Below are 13243 nucleotides of genomic sequence, written 5' to 3' on the forward strand. Positions count from 1 at the left end.
TTCATGAACATTTGTGTGCTGTCTATGGAATCATTGCATTCAATAGAAGCGCTGTTGAACGCCGGGTCAAGCGAGTCAAAGCTTCAGGAAGTGCCGAAACATATCTGCACGATAAGGCGTGGCCTGGGTGACCTACCACTGCAACCAGTTCCGAGATGCTCGACCGCGGCGGCACCATCATTCGAGCTGACCCGCGCATTACGTTTTGTCACTGCCGTGGAGCTCTCGGCATGCAGAGGAAGTGAGGCGGTAGCCATCGAGACTCTCAGATACTCCAAGGTATGCGCTAGGTGAGTTTCACGAAGGCTCACAGCTGACCACAGAAACCAAATTCATTTGTTCTGAGCTGCTGGAGGGTTTCGATGCTGACCAAAGCAGACATTTGTGCTAGTTGGTGTGAATTCATGGTGGAAGAACAGCGCAAACTAAGACAGAGAACACATAACAAGATTGGGAGACACTACAAGCGCTAAAGCTAGTTGAAGCGCCCCGCCGCGGTGGCTCAGTGGCTACGGCGCTCGGCTGCTGGCCCGAAAGACGCGGGTGCGATCCCGGCCGCGGCGGCTGAATTTCTTGAAGGCGAAATTTTAGAGGCCCGTGTGCTGTGCGATGTTAGTGCACGTTAAAGAACCCCAGGTGGTCGAAATTTCCGGAGCCCTTCACTACGGCGTCTCTCATAGCCTCAGCCGCTTTGGGACGTTAAACCCCAATAAACCAAACCAATCAGCTAGTTGAAGCTACAAGCTAGTTGCGAGTACAGCGCTTCTAGTGTCTGCCCTCTTGTTCTGTGTTCTCTGTCCTAGTTTGCGCTGTTTTTGCGCCATGATTTCGATGCTGAACATGATGTTTTCTTGTCTCGGATAGTGAACTGTGATGAAACATGGGCTCATCCCTTTGAGCCAGAAAAAAAAAAGACAATCTATGTAATTGAACCAACTTCGCCGAGAACAAGAAAGTTAAAGGCGACTGAGTTGGCTGGAAATGTCGTAATCACTGTTTTTCGAACATTGACGGAGTTGTTTTTGTGGATGAGCTGTCTAAGAGCCAGACAATAAATTCGGAGAGTTACAATAAAACCGTGCACAAGCAAAAGCAGCTTTACTAGCATGTCCGAAGGATCGAGAGTGCGAGGGAGGTTCACGACAACGCCGGCCCTCACACCTGCATGAAAACAAATGAAGCGATTGTAGAATTTGGGTGAACTGCACTGCTACGTCCTTCTTAAAGTCGTGACATGGCACAGTCTAATTTTCATCTTCTCGGACCGCTAAAAGATGCGCTTCATGGATTCACATTTCAGGACGAAGTGTGCGTCATTTGTCCCTTCAAGACGTGGCTGCTCCAAAAGAAAAAAAGCTGGTACAATGCAGGCATGCATGCCATTGTTCGCCGGCGGTTTAATCTATGCAAGTTGATGACGGAGATTACATTGAAATGTAATATAGATCTGGCAGACATGCGGCCGTATTCTTTGCGAATTTCCAAGAAGAAAATAGGGGAAATTATTTTTTAGAGGATCCGGTATGTATGTCATCTCGACGAATGGCGAAGTATACAGAGCGGTACAGGCAGAAGCAGTATGAAAGGGAACATGCGAGTGCGTGGCCGCTGCAGCAGGCGAGGATGGGCGGCACCAGGTGCATGCGCAGGGAGAGCAGCCGGCGATGCTAACTGCGTGCGCTCTTTTGACGCCAATCCTCGTCGGCTTTCGACGACCGCGCTTAGCGAGGCGCTCCGATCCCGCAGTCGTGTGTTACCTTTCATCTTGCTTCTACCTCTAGATGGGTGGAGGGGAGAGCATAGAAATCAAATGTTTGTATAGCAATATACGCTACACTGAATACAAGATCTGAGCGAGCAGAAATAAAAACAGTAAAAAACGATCAGCAAAACAAACTTGATTCATTGAGCCCCCTTTAACAACTACAATAACGCATATTAAAGACATAATAAGAGCCTGCAAAAAATTAACTAAATTGACTAGCAGAAACTTTCGAAGTGTCTCCAAAAATATGAAATGCAAAACAATCTTTCGCATATGAATATGGTTTAATGAAGGCCACCAGCACTGACACGCCGTAAAAGATTATCGCGGCTCGTAGGTGCAAAAGGCGAATCTCATTCAAAAGTAGTAAAGCACTCCGTCAAAGCGCTGTAAATAAAGTCAGGCAGAGTGAATAATTTCCAACCCTTAATAAATTTTATTGGCCAGAAGCAGGTTACAGGCCGTCGCTCATACGTATATCGAGAAGCCATGGGGGTCAAATATGTGAACGTAGGGCTATAAAGCTACAGGCATTTTTTTTCCCAGTACATTGCACAGGGTTTATAGGCATATGACGGCACGCAAAGGTACTTGGGTGGCTTATGCTTCCATGCAACAATGGCATATTCAGTAAGTGTACATTACCACATTGAAGGCCACAGACTGCAACTTTTGAAACGTTTGATCCGTGCATCTGAAACTCCTCATTTAAATAAACATCATCATTTGTGCTTCGCTTGTAATTAGAGAAAGATACCAAATTATCTACATCAGCTAGTGCCTTCAGATCTTTTATGACTTTGTGCGAGACCATCTGCGGTGTGGGTAGCGACATGAATGGTTTTTTTTTTATTTCGTAGACGAATCTATGGACGTGTGATCATACAGCTGGGCAAGCTTTTATTCACTTTTTCACGTCCTTTACTCTCTTCATTGTCTAAAATATTTATATTGAAAGGTTACCTCAGTGGAGGAGATAATTTATCTACTGAATTCGCCGTGCAGGGCCAACATAAACCGGAAACAATATACACTGGAGAGACGAGAACGTTGATGGGCTGGTGTCTGTGGTGCCAAACAATATCCTGAGTAAATTACTCCAGAAAATAATATCAGCTAGTTGCAGCTGCGTCTCCTCCCGTTCCCTCCTCGGCCTTACATGACTGACCATTTATAAGTGTCTTTCACATCGACGTATTTGGTCGCCACCCCAAAAACGCCTCACGAGTCATTTACTTGCTTTGTTTGCTTTGTTGGGGTTTAACGTCGCAAAGCGACTGAGGCTATAAGAGACGCCGCAGTGAAGGGCTCCGGAAATTTCGACCACCTTGGGTTCTTTTACGTGCACTGGCATCGCACAGCACACGGGTCACGAGTCTTTTATATAAGTATTCACTGACAATAACAGGTTAATATGAAGCAACATTAACACATATTCTACGCAATCCATGTATGTAAGCAACAAGAAAATAGGATTGAAATGTCCATGTTAGGAAGTAGAAAGTTCTCTTTGCGTTTGCTGGCGTTTGGCAGACCTCGAGTAATATGAGAAATGAAAACATGTTACCGTTCGGAGGTACTTAAAGGAGGACCAAGCTTTTAAATTTATAAGCGTAAGCTCAAGATGCATATTGTTAAGGCCTCCCATAGTGCTAACTGAAACTGCAACGACATGTACAGTCAGGCCGGAATGAAACGCGAACAGAACATGTCAAGAAAACAAAATATTTTACCTGCCTACTTTCAGCTGAAGTGTACAACTAGCCTGATTCATGTGTCTGGGTAAAGGGCCCACTGAAAGGCATAATCGAAAATAGGTTGTAAAGGAATATCTCGCTGCAAAGCAGAAATGTATGATATATGCGTGTTCGCGTTTCATTCCGGCCTGACTGTACTTGGTGGGAAGTTAAAATCCTGGTTTCAACTTTTTTTTAAGGTCAAAGATCCGGTATTGTTAGGGAAAACAAATACTGTCCCTATTATGCGTTTTGCTTCACTTTAAAAGCACATTTTGTTGAGCTAGGATTACTAGCTGCTGTAACTTCGCAGAAATTATGAAGAAAATCAACCCTTGCTGGTTTTTTTTTCTTTGCGAATCAAAGCTAGCCATTCTTTGCCACTTTATGATTACGGTAGGTTTCAAGACGCAATAAGAAAGGCTTCCCGTGAAGAGTAGAAATTCTCTCTAATGGCAGAAGAAAGGACAGTATAATTTATAGTAGAAGTTTCAGTGCAGGACATCGAAGGATCTTGTACTACGACCGTCCCGAAAAGTGATTTTGGTGCGCATAGCTTGCGGCGTCAGGCTTACGATTTTCTTGGTGCGAAATTTTTTATTGGCAAAAATTTTATGGCCCTGCGGCCCGGAGTACCTTGTGTTGGGAGGCGTTGCTTAGTGTACACAAAAGACGCGCGGTTCATGAAAGCCGCAAGAAATCACCAAAATTGTTGAGCACAACTCTGGTGGGAATCGGTTTTGAGAATAGAGAAAACCTAATGTCGCTGTCAGAAACTGCTACCGCTTTCAGTAACTGCTACCGCTACCGTAAAAGCGGTCAGTAACCGCTTCTACGAACCAGGGTGGTGCTACCATCATAATATAAGTATTAGGGCGATGGCACGGCGTTTTATATACAATAAAGAAGCGTGGCCTCACAACTCCTTTAGAGCCAACACTACGTTCGCTCTAACCGGGTTGTGGGGCTACGCTGGCGCCTTCAACTGGACCCCGCAGTCGAAAAACGTGCGCTTCCTTCAGGAGCAACGGCTGAACAGCGTCTCTCAGCCATCCTACAACACCGATTGCCCCATTTCTACGGAATGAACGTGGCGAATGGAGAAAGCAGTAATCAAGGTGGAACATACACAAAGGAGAAGAAACTGATTAAATGAAGTGTGCTTCGGATGGCAACGCTGCGCAGCATGTGTAAAGCACATCAAGCTACCGTTCAATGCTCGATCGTTAATGGCAGCTACCGGCGGCTGCCGTTTATCATCGGCAAGTATCGCAAGAAGGCGTTCTGTGGTAGCTACTCTTGTGTAAATGTTCGATATACTCTATGGCCTTCCTATAGATATCTCTTTTTGTCTATTCATTGTAAATGCACTGTCTATAGACAAAAGTCTACTAAAAATGAGGCCATAAATCTATACATTGTCTACAGACTTTCTACGCAATTTGTATATTCTATGGGATAGCCTATGAGACTTGTCTACAAAAAGTCTATAGACTTTGTAGGCAAAAGTCAACGGACAGTTTGTAGACTGTTTAAAAAATGCTAAGCGTAAATTCCCGTACTCTTAAATTCGAAAAGAAAGGTCTGGATGAGTAGTGATTTTTTTTTATTCCAGGGTCAGCACATTGCAGAGCCTGCTGACAGCAATTAAAATATATGTTGGGATTCAGGTAGCATGGTCGGGCTGGAGAAGGCACCTGGAAGCCGGAGACGTAAGTACAATGAGAAGGCGAGAAAATTTTATACCAACTATTTATATGATGTATAGATTACAAGTCACAATGAGAAAAGAGAGACGAGGGAGTCACGACAGCCGCGACAGGAACCCGTTAGCACACACATCGCTGCGCTTTTTAAAGCTGCCCTCATCCTTAGGTCCCTAGATGGGAACAAGTCTCTTTCTTCACAAGTGTCCAATTAGCTGGACAGACGTAGTGTCCCGAAGGGGGGACGGGAGCGGGCGCCGCCATCAGCAGGCTGCGGCACTGGTGCCCTCTCACAGAAGTTCCGGTGGTGATCAGACCACCACGACGAAGCACTTCTTGAGGTGGCGGATACTCGCTACTAGATCAAGCAGCCCTGCTAGAACTGGGCGATTACTTGGATCAGCCTGGAACCTGTTTTCTAGGAAGGTTATCTTACCTGGTTGACGTCGTCGCGTTCGGTCTGCAGCGACGCGTGGGGAAGGATCCTTTCCTCCCACTACCGCCGCCTGTGCCAGCACAGGCTGGGGCTCACAAAACTCTATTGAGCAAAGGCGTAGGGGATTGAGGCAATCTAGCTAGCGTGCCTCAAGACGTGGAGGCCTTTGGCGACGCCTTCCATGCGACACTCAGGACTGAATGTCGAGGTCATCGCTGGACCTTACCTTATCAACAAGCTTCTTCAGAGAGATAGGGCAAGAGTTCTGAGGGGGGCTTATGGACTTTGCGCGCTCCGGCTAGATATATGAAGTTATCTTTCTCACCATAAAAGCGGCAGGAGGGATTGATATCCTGAGAGGGAATACGAAGGCCTTTGTCTCCCCCGACATCGTGCGCCTTTCGCAGCCGACACGCAACGCTCAAGCCCCGCCGAAGCGGCTCGTCGGCGAGAAGGGAGTATGATCCCCCGCTTCACGCAACAAAAGAAAAGACGCCGCCCCGGCCGCCATTGTTGACTCGAGTCCTCCGACGCCAATCCATCGTGAGTATGCCTGCTTTGTTGACAGCTCTCGGGTCTCGTGTGCTCCGTCCGGCATTACTAGGAAGGCGACCACGAAAATCGGTGTTTCCAGGAGCCCTGGCACAACAAAGTCCCGGGACCGACAATCTACGGATGTACTATATTTGTTCGCCGCGGTGGAAATGATAAAAACTGCTTCGATGGAACTGACTGCGGAGTGCATCACGACTTGCTTCCATTAGATTTATGACTACGGAAATGAAGTAGGACGCAGGCGAATACCCACGCATTCAGAAGCACATGCATTCATTTTCAGCGGAGCGTTGTTGATGCCAATCTGGCCTTACCTTAAATCGTTTAGGCCCATTTCGTTTTTGCCGTTGATGACTCCGACGTCGGAAAGCCATACACTGATGAAGCTATTCTAAGGGCAGTAAAAACACTTCCCGACTGTGGAGACGGTAACAAGGAGGCCAACTTGAGCACCTGTCGTGAATGTTTCCACCGAGGCTTCAGCCGTAAATTCAGCATGTTTTTTTTTTAAATATAAACGCCGCCTTGTTTGAATCTGCACTTTTGTTTGTGCTTTGGGCAGTTCACTTAATGCGAACCTCGGATATTACGAACTTATTACAGGCCACCGTAAGACTTTTTTTTTATATGTAGGCTCCACTCTTCTTAAAAAGTTAAACATTGAAAATCAATTATCGATCTCACTAATTAACATTACTCATCAGTTATCCGAGTTTTGCCATCTCTAGTTCTTTTACGCCATAGAATGCACCCGCATATATCTAAAAGCCTTTTCTCAACAATTAGCGGCGGGCGTCGCCGAAACTCCCGGCATATTTTTGCCGAGTCTCGTCGAGAACAAGAGCGGATGGCAGCTGCGTTAATAAAGTGATCCGAAAGTCCCAAAAAAAGGGAAGAAGTTTGCTGCGCTTCGTCGGTGCTTGTTGGGCCAAGACATATTTCTTGTCGATCCGCGTGGGCTGTTTCTATATCTGCACGCAGGACATAGTGGAACCCACGCAGCCCTTGCCAACCGACGGCCTGCCCCTAAATTGAATTAAACGACCAGCACGGCGTCCCTCCGCTGCCGGCTGGCCTTACCCAAACCGTTTCTTAAAAAGGAGAACCCGAAAGTCATTTTTATTTTGTCCTGCTGTTCAAACACTTTTTTTCGTGTGGCAGGCGCCCTTGATTACCTTTCTTGCAGGGAATATTTTCTTTGAATTATTGTGTTCTTGAAACGATAAGCTTTGAATTGTTATAACACCAACTCAATTTTAGCGCAGTATATGTTTTCAACGCGTTTACAGTTTAATTTTACTAAGACTGAGTCGTTTATTTATGTACAGCTATTTAAATCATTTATTCAGATTAGTAACCAACTTTGTAATCTTTTATTCCATATCTGTAGAAGGCCCCTATTTTTTTTCTTTCCTGGGCTTCCGTCATATGCAGTAGTGTGGAATACATCACGGAATGCAGTCCATAAGGTCTGTACATCGCTGCTAATTGGAATTCTGTAAAGAGCAAGCTCTCCCTTGCGCAGTACTGAGGTGCCCCATTTCTGGCTGAAATTGCAGTGAGTTTCCTTGCGTTTTCTGCACTTAACCAGCTGAAGATTCGCTGGAGTGGCTTTATGATTGATTTTGCGTCTTTTATAGCTAATTATTGCTGGTAAAGTCCGTCTGGTAGAAAGATTAAATCTCGTATTGAGCTGCTTTGCCCCTTTATGCGAGCCACCGTAGTAACCACCTCTATCAGACCATTCCTTGCTGTTGTTTCTAACTTATTTTCGACATGTAGTTTTTCTACTGTTCGTGAAATTGTAGGTTTTTAGTCCGCGCTGGGAATTCTTGAAAGATTATTGGTTATATTCGCAATATAATCATATACCTTCTGAAAAAAACTCGACAGAGCTAACGGGTGTATGTGTGTGGGTGGGGGACCCTATACATTACGCCGGTTAAGAGCATGTTATCCTTGAGAAGTAACTTCCACCATACACTTCCATGGTCACCAATAGAAGGAAGAGGTTCGTAGTTTAAGCTTTCCCTGATTACCAAGGCGACACTGCCAATTCTGGTTTTTGGTCTTTCCTGAGAACATTAAAAAGGTCGGGAAAACTTTGTCGTTCAGTATGCCATCGTGAAACCAAAATAATCATCATCAGCAGCAGCATGACTAAACTCACTGCAGGCTAAAGACCTCTCCCGTGTCTCTCAAACTTACCTGTCCTTCGCCAACTACAGCCACCACATTCCCGCAAAATTTTAATCTCGTCCACCCACTTAACTTTCTGGCGCCCCCTGCTACGCTTGCTTTCTCTTAGAATCAACTCCGTCACCCCTATGGACTAGCGGTTATCTTGCCTTCGCATAACATGCCCTGCCCAAGCCCATTTGTTCCTCTTGATTTCGACTTTGATGTCATTAATCCGCGCTTGTTCCCTTACACACTCTGCGCGCTTGCGGTCTCTTATCCTTACACCCCCCATTTTTCTTTCCATGGCTCACTGCGTTGTCCTTAACTTAAGCTGAACCCTTTTCGTTAGCCTCCGCGTTTCTATCCTGTAGCTGAGTACCGATAAGATTCAGGTGTTATATACTCTTCTCTTGAAAGATATTGATAAACTGCCATTCATGATCTGAGAGAGCCTGCCTACGTGCTCCACACCATCCTTATTCTTCTAGTTATTTCCCTCTCATGAGCTGGATGAGCAGCCACTACCTGCCCTAACTACACGTGTTTCTTTACCAATTCAGCACCTCGCTACTAATTGTGAAGTGTTGTTCCCTTTTGACTTCCGAACATTACTTTGGTCTTCTGCATTAGAGCACTGCACGGGCCTCAATCTGAGGCCCGAGCCCGGCCCGGGCCCGAGACCTGAAGCCCGAGCCCGGCCCAGGCCCGCGGCTTCAAGCCCGAGCCCGGCCCGGGCCCGCTAAATTATCGCTCTAGCGAGCCCGCCCGGCCCGTGAATCCCGGAGTGAAGCCCAGCCCGGGCCCGGCCCGGCCCGTTTCCCAGTAACGCTTGAGGTATACTGCTCACTCTGAGCAAGTAGTCTGCTACCGATAGGAAACTGGCCGACAAAGGTTCTGAAACCGCAATTTGGCTTCCAGAAAGTTGGTTTTTTTTAACCCAAAAGGAAGTGAGGAAGAGTAGTGCTCGCCAGGCCTGTCTATTGGAGAGTGATCTCGTGTAGGTGGGCAAAGATAAACTCGGAAGTTCCGAGAGCTAAATAAAAAGGGCTGCATACACGCGTAGTGGTCTACTTTGCGTTCCCCCATGATTGTAATCAGTTATATTCTGCCGCCCGCGAAGGGACAGTCGTAGGCAGGGCGGGCAGTGGCGTCGCCATGAGTGGAATGGTAGTTGAAGGCGCGCCGACAACAGGGAGGGCCTCGGGGGACAGGCCTCGGATCCTCCGGCTGGCACGATGGACAGGGGTGGTCACAAGAGGCGGGTGCGTCGAGTCGTCCTCAGGAGTAGGGAGCATCGGTCGAACCTCCACCAGTGTCACGACCAGAGGAGCCGTGAAGGTAGGCGTCGGGAAGAACCCAAGACTGGGAAGAGAGCGAAAATATATACATAAAACGAGACATGCGCAGTAAAGAAACAGATCGTCATATCAGATCGTCATAGCCTGTCCTGTGTGTATCTCCTCTTGTGTGCGTTTTTCGTGTGCGCTTAAATTTCATTCCAAGACTGGGAGCCTTCTTTTAATTATAGAGCCAGCTTCCACGACACCAAACAGAACAAGCGCGCCGCGAGAGTACACCGCCGCTTCGTCGTCGTCTTCGATTCAGCGCGGAGGCCGCGCGGCGCGTTAGGCGCGTGGCAATATTGAAGCTGCCTAGCAAGCAGTAGAATGACAGTTTTTTTAGTGAACGCGATCTCGCAGGTTGAGCTCATAGCCGAACTGGTCGCCTTTCAGAAGAAACGCGGTGTCAGAAATGCGGTGTCCCGGACTAGGGACGCCGACCATGCAGCGGGGCCACTCTGTGGCTCCCAAACTCTATGTCATGAAATAAAAGTTTTCACCACCACCACCGACTCGTTTTTTTTAGTATTTTTTTTAAAGGCTTGAGTATTTCACGGTATGTGCTTGAAGCCTATAAAGGCTTGAGTATTTCACGGTATGTGCTCAAGCCTATAAAGGCTTGAGTATTTCACGATATGTGCTTGAAGCCTATAAGCGTCCTAAACTAATATGCTCTTCCCGAATGCATTTCTAATAGTGTATAGGTATGTTCTGGGATGACGAACGATCAATGGCCAATTAAGGCCGGTTGAATTTTACTCCTACTCCACCGTGGCGTGGAAATAAGGAAATAAATAAGTCAATGAATAAAGCTTAGTTTTTTTTTCTCAGAGCGCACTATAACTCATAGCTTATCCGTGTCGCTGCTCCAATGACGCAGTTGTGCACTTCACTCTGCAATAGTGAACGAAAAGTCGCACACAGCCGTGTCTTTACGGACCCAAGCCCGGCTCGGGCCCACAGCTTTAAGCCCGAGCCCCGGCCCGGGCCCGCAACTTCAGGCCCGGGCCCGGCCCAGGCCCGGCAAAATAAATCAAGTCCCGGGCCCGGCCCGGCGCCCGGGCTTTCGGGCTGGCCCGAGCCCATGCAGTGCACTATTCTGCATATCAATTTTAAGTCCTACCGTCCTGCTTAGCCGGTCCAACTCATCGATCATGCTTTGCAGCTCGTTTCTTGAGTGACTTAGCAAGGTAAAGTCATCAGCGAATCGCAAATTACTTAGATATTCTGCATTAACTCTTATCTCCGCTGCTCCCAATCCGGGCTTCGGAACGCCTCCTGTAAACAGGCGGAGAATAGCATTGGCGGGATCGTGCAACCAGGTTTCGGTAATAGCGATTAGGTCGGGTTCGTGCAAAATCGACAATCATTGGAGGCTTTCAGGCTTATTAGATATAATCGTTTTTAGCAAGCTGAATTTGTTTTTGAATATTTGTTATTCGCGTTTATCGGCTGAAGATCGCTGCGTATTCCACAACTTCATACGACTGCTGTTTTCTAGACTCCAGGTATAGGCCGCGTCTTCTAAAGTTGGTTTGTCCCGGACAAGCTAGAACTTTGGTGCCTGCGCTCTTATCTTCCTCTGCAGACCGCCATGGTGACTTTCTTTACGAAAGGGTTTCTGCCGAGTATTCATCCAAAATGCGTATAGCTTATCCCGTAAGCTTGCTGCGCTTTTTGAAGACAGGCACCTTTTCATTGCAATCGTATAATTTCGTGATAACCAGTAGTGCTCGGTCGCTTTTCGGTTGAACAATTCCATAGTTTCTTTCCACATAGGTCGCCGTTGCTTCAACGGTATCGGAAAAGATAACTTTTAGCCGTTTCTTTTCAATATTGTCTGTAGTTTCACCTTCATTTCTTTTAGTGCCGCCCCGCCGCGGTGGCTCAGTGGTTACGGTGCTCGGCTGCTGACCCGAAAGACGCGGGTTCGATCCCGGCCGCGGCGGCCGAATTTCGATGAAGGCGAAATTCTAGAGGCCCGTGTGCTATGCGATGTCAGTGCACGTTAAAGAACCCCAGGTGGTCGAAATTTCCGTTGCCCTTCACTACGGCGTCCCTCATAGCCTGAGTAGCTTCGGGACGTTAAACACCCATAAACCAAACCATCTTTTATTGCCACAAACAATGATGTGGCGTCGGCACCTGCCCTCAGCAACTTTACCTATACCGGTGCACTTCCACACCTCAGTGCCCAAACTGTCCACACACATATGCAGACATAGAACACTGCCTTACACAGTGTCACGCAGTCTTCCAGTCCCCCGCCTATCCTTTCCCCCCACCCCCACCGTGGCCCATCTGGCTCGTCTCCCTAGAACTGAGACTGCAACGTGCCCTCGTCGCCTTGGCCCAGGATGCACTGAACGCCTAACAGAAAGGATGTTCGAATAAAAATGTCACACCACCACCAGCATATATCATTTTTCTTCGTGGTGTTCGATCGTGTGGTCAATTACGCGAACAGTTCCCTGAAGCATCGTCAGTAAATGACATCAGCTACCCTTGAATGACGGTTAGCCTGGCTTCAATGTTACTTTTTTTTTTCCAGTATATGCTGCAACATATAATTAGCTGTAGGACCTAGATTAGGTTCAACATCACTAGAAAGTAAAAGCATAACGTATGACCATCAAAAACTAAGAAACGCAGCTTACTTAACTGGGAGGGGCAGCACAAGGCAAAGCTCATCCAAACGGAACCTTGACGCATCAGAGTAATAATTCACGTGTATAAGACGAGACATGCGTGGTTAAAGGACATAGTCACTGCAGTGCTGCCGTTTGCGCACAAAATATAGACTTTTATACGCATCGGAAGATTGGACCATTACCTGCAATGTTTGCATAACACTGCCTTTGAATATTTCCCTGTTGCCTCAAAGTAATAACTGAAGTCTGAGACACACTCTGAGGTGATGAATGCAGTTACCCAATATTCCTGCGGCGGAAAGTATATGTACCAGTTGTGCCTTACAGTTACTAACCGATGCGGGAGAAAGGGGGGGGGGGTAATGAAAATAGTTCAATTTAAGATGAGGACAGCGTTGCGAGCTAAGGCAAGGTAAATTATAGTTGTGATGTTTAGAGACTGGAACAGAAGCTGGATGGGTGAAGGAACAAATGACAAGAGCAGGGCTTCGGCAGGGCATGGTCAGGGCATGAAATGAGAAAGCGGGATGACGTATTATCCCTTGAGGAAACTGAGTTGCTTTCAAGAAAAGACAAGCGCAGCATAATGTGGCATAAGGTCAGGTGGGTGGATGGGATTAAAAAGTTATGAGGGTAAGGTGGCCGCAGCGGGCGCACGACAAGGTTCAGTTTACGAAGTATATATGAGGGGCTCTGTCCTGCAGTGGACGCGTTTAGGCTGTTGACGATACTGCAACCGATAAGCTGTGATTCTTAAGAAGAAGATTCGCACCTTTTAAAATGCAGTATTGCAATCTAGGGCTTGCACGCCCCGTGATTGCGGCATAGCTTTGGCGACGCATTTTTGCATCCTCGCAGCACAGCTCTTGAGCA

The sequence above is a fragment of the Amblyomma mixtum genome, chromosome 3, assembly GCF_055824585.1.
Source record: "Amblyomma mixtum isolate Tamu chromosome 3, ASM5582458v1, whole genome shotgun sequence".
NCBI lineage: Eukaryota > Metazoa > Arthropoda > Arachnida > Ixodida > Ixodidae > Amblyomma > Amblyomma mixtum.